This window comes from Dama dama, chromosome 18 (genome assembly GCF_033118175.1).
Source record: "Dama dama isolate Ldn47 chromosome 18, ASM3311817v1, whole genome shotgun sequence".
Lineage (NCBI taxonomy): Eukaryota > Metazoa > Chordata > Mammalia > Artiodactyla > Cervidae > Dama > Dama dama.
The window spans coordinates 8,940,958-8,949,460 of NC_083698.1; the positions used below are offsets into that span (position 1 = coordinate 8,940,958).

The 8,503-nt window shown below is 41.5% G+C and overlaps 1 long non-coding RNA gene across 1 annotated transcript; it reads left to right on the plus strand.

Annotated features, from left to right (window-relative positions):
* The first annotated feature begins 44 nt into the window (after positions 1-44).
* LOC133072049 (uncharacterized) lies at positions 45-2,561 on the plus strand. Its single transcript, XR_009696614.1, has 2 exons — positions 45-365; positions 503-2,561. It is a non-coding gene; the product is annotated as an uncharacterized LOC133072049 (long non-coding RNA).
* Positions 2,562-8,503: the final 5,942 nt, after the last annotated feature.

Consider the following 8,503-nt stretch of genomic DNA (forward strand, 5'->3'; position numbering starts at 1 on the left):
AGGCTTAAGAGGAGACCCCCCTAAGAATCGCGAGCCACCCGAGCCTGTGTGTCCTGGGTGCCGGGAGCCAGGACACGGCACCGTGATGGGACGGGCGGAAGGATTTCAGGGAGAGGGCTGCGGCGTGGCGGCGGCGGCGGCGCGCGTTCGGTGATTGCACCGCGCGCGGCTGAGGTGATCTCTGCTTATGTGGCGTCAGCGGGGCGGGTGGCTGGGGCGCCGCCCCCTGCCTGGGCGCTCGAGGGCGCCGCACCTGAACCCTTTGGAGGGCAGCGTCCTGGGCTTTCGGAAAGTTCCAAATATCATCCGCCATAAAGGGAGATTGTGAAAGACGCCTTCTACGCCCTGAAGGTTGGGACGCTGAGGTCAGTCCTATCTCACCTCGAATAAAATCAGATTCATATGCAAATTCATATGCAGTGCTAGAGCTAGCAAGTCGTGGTTATTGGGTGTTCTGCGTCTAACAGAAGCAAATTTTGCAAGCTAGGTTTATATGTTACAGGCCGCCGTGACCTGTTTGAGGCAATACCAAGAACGCCTCTTATTCTGGCTGTTCAGGGCCAGACAGATTTTGAAACGGAAGTTCGGCCCTCCTGTTACACGCACCCTGAGCTCATCCACTCTTGTGGCTTCAAATAAACATGGATGTAAAATGACCGCCAAGTGGAAGCCTCCTGTTAGTTAACTGTCACCAGCCCCTGGCCAGATTCATTGCTTTATGCAGTCATCGTTAAGAGCTGGGTGCCATGCCTGGCCCTGGGAATACAGCAGTGAATGAGAAAACTGCGAGGCCCAGTGGAAGGAGCAGTGAGCAACCAGTTGCCTGTTTTGACTCCTCTGGAGATCTGATGCTGGTATCAGATGAGTAACGCCAAGTAAACTCATAAATCTTCACTCACCTGGCTGCCAGCCCGCTCCTCCGTACTGCGTCTGTAGGAGGGGCACCGGTGGCCACCAAACTGCCCTCCTGCGCTGCGCATCACAGCTCATCAGTCACCAAGTCCTGTAATTCCACCACCTTAAAGGTTGCTCCATTCTTGCCACTGCCTTGAGTCCGGCCCTGGGCAGGCCAACTGCAGTCATAGGCCAACTGGACCCTAGTCCTTGTCTTTGATCTACCGTCCACAAAGGCTACCGTTTCTCCTGTCACTAAAGCTGTGCTGCAGTTGACTTCATCAGTTTCCTCTGTTACCAGATGAACTTAAGAATAGGGACCATGTGTTACCTGTTCTTATATTCTGCATTTATTCTGATTCATAGCTGTTCACAAAGTGTGGTTCATGGCCTTCTGGGTATCCCCAGGACCCCAGGGGTGTCTGCAAAGTCAAAGCTCTTTATAATAATACGTGATTTACTTTTTCACTGTTGGAATTTGCAGTGATGGTGTCAAATCAGTAGCAAATGGAATTTCTGGGGGCCTTAGCACAAACCGATGGTAAGCGGCACCAAACCCTAGTAGTCGTTATTCTTCACTGCCATGCACTTGTAGTAGAAAAACATTGCTTGCTTCACTTAATAATGTTGTGGATGAAATTATAAGTATTCCTTTTTAAAAGGGTATTTTAAAGCAAGAATACTGAAGTGGGTTGCCATTTCTTCCTCCAGGGGATCTTCCTGACCCAGGGATTGAACCTGTGTCCTGTATCTCCTGCATTAGCAGGCACATTCTTTACCCACTGAGCCACCTGGAAAGCCCCAGCTCCTTTTTCTGTGGAATGGCATTTGTGCTTGAAAGAACAAGTGGCAGACTTTGGTCATTCAGAGTTGGGTATTTGACAGATGTTTTCTTGAAAATGAAGTCAGCCTCTCCTTTCAAGGAAAACCACTGGCAGTATTTGTTGTCAATGATAAAGTGTCCAAATAAAAATTAAGAATTTTAGAAAACTTATATCGGCCTATATGAACTTGACAACTTACCAATTCTTGAGACTTCTCTATAGAGGAAATTTAGTAACAAGTGCTGTTTGTGTAGTAAAATGTGTCTACATATTGAATCTTTGTATAATTACAAGAGCCCATATTTTCAAATGTCCAGTACGTAATGTTGCAAGATCACGCATGTGTGAAACAGCCATTCAAAGTACAAGGGAAGGCCCTCTCTTCACTGACCTAGCACGGTGCCCAGAACTGCCCTCATTCTTGTCATGCCCCAGCAAAATGCATAGGAGTGTAAGAGACACACGGAGGAGTGTCTCCCAACAATGCCTGCCCTTCTTTATATAGCTCTTTGTTATGGACTGAATGTTTACCTACCCCCAGAATTCTTATGTTGAAGGCCCCAACCCCTAATGTGACTGTTTTTGGAGATAAGACCTGTGAGGCAGAGATAATGGTTAAATTAGATTATAAGGTTGGGACCCTAATCTGATAGAGCTGATGTCCTTATAAGAAGATGAAGAGATGCCATCTGCTTGCTCTCTCCATAATGCGAGGACACCGTGGAAGGACACATCTGCAAGCCAGGAAGAGAGTTTCATCAGGAACCAGATCACCCTGTGTCTTGATCCTGAGCTTCCTGGCCTCCAGAACTGTGAGAAATAAATTTCTGTTGTTACACCCAATCTGTGGTATTTTGTTATGGCAGCCCATGCTGACTAATCTACTTATCTGGACAATTGTCATCTACCCTGTTCTGGTATTATGATTTAGGTATTCCTGCTCTGTGTTCTCATAGTACTTTCTTTTTATCTCTATTATGACACATGTCACACTCTAGGTATTCAAAAATTCACGTGAATATAAAAAAAAAATTATTAAGCTCTCACCATAGGCCAAAGCACTCACCTTGGTACTGGGTACAGAGTTGCGAATAAAAAGTCTTTCTTCTCATGGGGCTAATAAAGACATAAACTTAAGTTTAAGATAAACAGGGCAATTTGATTGAGAAAGACTAGGGGAAAGGAGCTACTTGTAGTTTGGGGGTCAGGGAAGACTTCGTTAAGGAGGTAACACTTGAGCTGAGACCTGGATAGTGACAAGGGTAAGTTCATGAGAGAATCAAAAGGAAGGGTATTCTAGGCAGAAGGAACAGCAAGTGCAAAGACCCTGGGTTAGGAATGTGCAAACTGGCTGTTCAAGAAATAGAATAGGTAACAAATGTGACTGGGAATGGTGGGTGAAGGGCAGAAAGATAAGCACCATAACCAGAGAACCAGATATAGATCTTTCAACTATGGTGTGTGGGATTTAATTTAAAGATTTCAGCATAGCAGTGTGGTATGTTAATGTATGTGTAGGCAATTGCTACAATATGGAATTTAATTCTTAGGATGGTCAGCTAGTGTTTGAATAAGAAAGGCCATATCAGAGACAGCCACTAAAAGCTAGATACCAGGGACTTCCCTAATTTTCAGAGTGAATGTTAGAAATGTGTTTTCATTGCTAAAATTATATATGGTATGTAAATATAGAATAAAATACTATACAGGTTTTTAACTGTAGAAATTAGTGACATTTTATATATATATTGCATTGGCTAAAATATTTGAGACACTCCTAAATATACAAATTCTCTCCAAAAAGCCCAACTTAAAAAATAGGCAAAGAACTTGAATAGATATTACTTCAAAGAAGATATACAAATAGCCAATAAACATATGAAAAAATGTTCACCATTACTAATCATTCAGTTCAGTTCAGTTCAGTTGCTCAGTCATGTCCGACTCTTTGCAACCCCATGAATCTCAGCACGCCAGGTCTCCCTGTCCATCACCAGCTTCCGGAGTTTACTCAAACTCATGTCCATCGAGTCAGAGATGCCATCCAGCCATCTCATCCTCTGTCGTCCCCTTCTCCTCCTGCCCCCAGTCCCTCCCAGCATCAGGGTCTTTTCCAATGAGTCAACTCTTCGCATTAGGTAAATGCAAACCAAGACCACAATGAAACACCACTTTATATCCATTAGAATGGCTGTTATAAAAATACAGAAAATAACAAGTCTTACCAAGATAAGTGCACTCTTGTGCACTTCTGGTGAGGATGTAAAATTGTGCAGTCATTTTGGAAAACAGCATGGTGATTCCTCAAAAAATTAATCATAAAATTACCATATGATCCAGCATTTCTCCATGGTGATGCTAGTGCAGAAGACGCAAGAGATGCAGGTTCAGTCCTGGTTTGGGAAGATCCCCTGGAGTAGGAAATGGCAACCTGCTCCAGTACTCTTGCCTGGAATATCCCATGGACAGAAGAGCCTGGCGGGCTACTGTCCATGGGGCTGCAAAGAATTGGAAAACTCTTTGGCTGCAAAGAGTTGGCTGAGCACACACACCATCAGCCAGCAATTTCACTTCTGGATATATATCCAAAAGAGCTGAAAGTTGGGACTTGAACAAAAGTTTGTACACCCATGTTTATAGCAGTATTATTCACAAAAACCAAAGAGTGGAAGTAACTCAAGTGTCTATCAATAGATAAATGGATAAACAAAATATGGCATAAATGCACAATGGACTATTGTTCAAGCTTAAAAGTGAATGAAATTCTGATATATGCTACAACATAGATGAACCCTGAAGACATTATGCTAAGTGAAATAAGCCTGACATAAAAAGACAAATATTGTATGATTCCATTTCTATGAGATACCTAGAGACAGAAAGTAGAATGGTGTTTACAGGGCTGAGGAGAAGGGCAAAGGGTTAATGGGTCTGAAGTTTCAGTATAGGATGATGAAAAAGTTCTGGAGGTGAATGGCAGCAATTGTTGCATAATAGTGTCAATGTTCTTAATGCCACTTAAAAATGGTCAAGATGGTAAATTTTATGTGTGCTCTACCACAATTAAAAAAAATTCCATTCAGCCCCGTAGTCTCTTCTGTTAAGGATGACTCTCCAACTCAATCTCACAACTGTTGTTTGTCTAGGTTGGAATTTGGAAGATTCTGATCTAAAATAGACTATCAGATTAGTCTAATCTTATCTCTAGTATGTTGTCACATTTGCCCCCAGTGTATCTTTTCTGAAAGGTGTGGTTAGCGTATTAAAGAATGACAGAGCTGAGATTTCATTGCACTTACAGATTACATAATTCTATGTCTGTGGGGGTGTGTGTGTGTGCGTGTGTGTGTGTGAGAGAGAGAACTGTCTTAAGACTTGCTCCATTGATAGAGTGAGGTTCTGGGGGAATGTAACTAACCCTAACTCACCTGAAACTGTTGTTGGCTACCATTGTCTACCAAAATCAAAACAAAAAACGTAGTATTTCTGACAGTATTGGTACACTGAGCAAGATTATGTTCAGATAAATTTCAAAAGAAGTGGAAACTCTAATTTCTGTAAGAAGCCAGACTTTGAAATTGGGAAAATAATACATGCATGCTAGCCAATATGTGTTTGGGTATTTGTTCTATAAAGAATAGGGGATAATTAGAAATAAACCCATGTACCTTACTGTCAAAGAACTGGAATAACTGGTAGTGAAAGCACTGTGCCAGCCTGACTTTGAGGAGGTTTTATCGCCTCTTCTGCATTTAGGTCGAGGTTAAAGATTTAATGAAGGAAGAAAGAACATTGCCATGGTTGAGGCTAGAAGGCAAAACATGAGTGGAAAGAGAATCACGTAGAGAAGTGATAGTAGCAACATTCATTCTCAAGCAGAGCCTTGCCTAGGGGTGTGAGGTCATTATTTTCTGGAGGCCATCAGCAGGAACAAAAGTTAACAGAGTGAGAATCTGACAGAGGCACAGAGTTGCAAAATGAGGACATTAAAGTTTAGGCAAGGCTCCAGTTACAAACTATAAAAAAATAATTTGCTCAAGGTAAGGAAAAGTAAGATGGAGTTTAGTTACCAGGAAGGAGGAGACATTTTCTGTTATTAGGGTGTTTTTAGACCTTAGGCCAATCACCACCATATGGGAGACTGGGAAGAAACTTAAACTAAGGGCCTCAAAGTGAAGGATGAAAACTTCAGTAAAGTCATCCTGCTTTTTGATTCATGCAGGAAGCACTGGTCCAAAACCAATATTAAAATTTTTTAAGCAAAGAGATGGAAAAGCATTCCAGGAATAATATACAAAGAAACTAGGATTTCTGCTTCTATTTAGGATGAGGGAAACCATGTGAGGGCCTTGCCTCGATCTTAAATCCAAATTCCTAGAGGAAAAAAAAATTTTCTAAAATCATAGCTTTCTTTTGAAACTGTTAGAGAGCTGCGATCATAAGACAACCAAGCAGATTAAATTTAAGTATTGACAGACTCTGAGGAGAAATGGGACTCTTGAACCATTTCAGTTTTGGGAGAGCCAAAAAAAAATTGGGAGTTTTTATTTGGGAGTTTCAAGAAAAACTAAGAGGTCACTATAGAAGCATGTAATGAGTAATGTGCTAACATTGTTAAAATGAATTTCTGAAGGCCAAACTATTTTTGGTCAAATATAACAGAAAATTCATCATGAGAAAATTTGAATTAAAGTAAACATTAAAGGGAATTCTTTAGGCAGGAGGGAAATGATCTAGACAGAAGGATAGAAATGCAAGAAGGAATGAAGAACCCTGGGAGAAATAATTTGTATATATATGTGTATATATACACATACATATTGACTTAAAAGCAATGATTATAAAGTTAGCCAATTTAAATATAGAATTAAAAATGCAACACAACAAATGAGGAGAGGAGAACATGCATTAAGAAGTTTTAGCTCCTGTGTATTTTGCTATATGAATGTTGTTTTTTCCAATGTAATCTCTAAAATAATAGCAATAAAATCAGTAGAAAAAAATAATAAAATGATTGGTCAAATTAAGACAGATATGAGAATAAACACAAGAAGGTGAGACAAATGGAAAACATGTAACAAGATGGTTGATATAAAACTATACATATAGAGTGATGTCAGTGAAAATGGCAGTCAAAAATTCCTAGAATTGTCCCCTCTAAAATAACAAGAAAATAGACCCAAAATGTGTCAGAATCAATTTTTTGAGAACTCTGAAAATTAATCAAAACCTGTCATCAATCCATGAAGCGTTCATTAAAGAAAAGCAGCTGTATCTTGATAAGAACAGCAAGGTTCGAGGATTTTTAACTTAATCTACTCCCATCCTCCTCCTGCGGTAGCTTTGAAAACTAAACACATGCATTTGTGAAGATAAGCTATTTTAACAGCTACTGGTGGAAACAAAAGGATTTACATTGGTATAAGCCCTATTAATATAACTTAGGTGTAAATCTTCATGATCTTGGATTAGAAAACGGTTCCTTGTACAGTATGTATAAAGGATTGTGGTGCTACAGAAGACTCTTGAGAGTCCCTTGAACTGCAAGGAGATCAAACCAATCAATCCTGAAGGAAATCAACCCTGAGCATTCATTGGAAGGACTGATGCTAAAACTCTTCAGAGCCCACCTCTCTCTCTCTATGGAAGTCTCTCCAAGGAACCTTCTCGACCCTTCCTCAGTCAGAATCGTTCCCTGCTCCTGAGGTGGCGCCAAAGGACCAAGGAGTTGGGGGAGTTCAGCTGCCCCACAAACGCAGGAAGACTGACCTGAAACTCTCTTGCCGCCAGACTGGCTGCCCTTGATCTACACTATAAAAGGGATAATTTGAAATTTTGATCAGGAGGTTGATATGTTAGATCTGTGTTTTTAAAAGATAAATCTGGCAGCAAAATACAGTGAGCTCTGGGTGAGTCTACAGGATAGGACAGGAAACTCTGATGGGTGAGAGGTAAAGAATCTGCCTGCCAGTGCAGAAGATGCAGATTCTATAACTGGGTTGGGAAGGCAGATCCACTGGAGAAGGGAATGGCTACCCACTCCCTTGGGCAGAGGAGCCTGGCAGGCTCCATGGAGTCTCATTGGTGGGGTCCATGGGGTCACAAAATAGTTGGACATAACTGAGCAACTAAACAACAACAAACACGATAAAACATCTGTTTGAAAGGTTGTTGTAGCATTCAATGGCAAAAGTTGTGATGTTGTTCTGATGTTATCCAGTTTTCTTCTCTCTCTCACTTCAGACTAAAGTTTTCCCAAGAAAATTTTTGGTCTTTGTATCTTTGAAGGAAGGAGACAGAACCTGCCTATGTCACTTAATTATTCTAGGTCTTACTTTTCTTATCTGTAAAATAATAGATAGTTTTCCAAGATCCTTCCTATTTTAATGTCCTATGGAAATACTTTGCTGCCAGTTGAGAATGTTAACCATCACACCAACCACAGGTGAAACAAATAATACTTCTGGATTCCTCACTTTTCACTGACTTAAGCTCGTGGGGGCTACCTGAGCGACTCGGTGGTTGAGGATCCTCCTGCAATGCAGGAGACATGGGTTTGATCCCAGGGTTAGGAAGATCCCCTGGAGAAGGAACTGGTAACCCACTCCAGTAAGTATTCCTGCCTGGGAAGTCCCATGGACAGAGGAGCCTGTCGGGCCACAGTCCATGGTGTCACAAAAGAGTCGGACACGACTTAGGGACTGAACGACGACAACAAGCTAGTGTGACCTGAGTCCTCCAAGTGATTGAGAATATTTTAGACAGTGTACAGTTTTTATTCACTT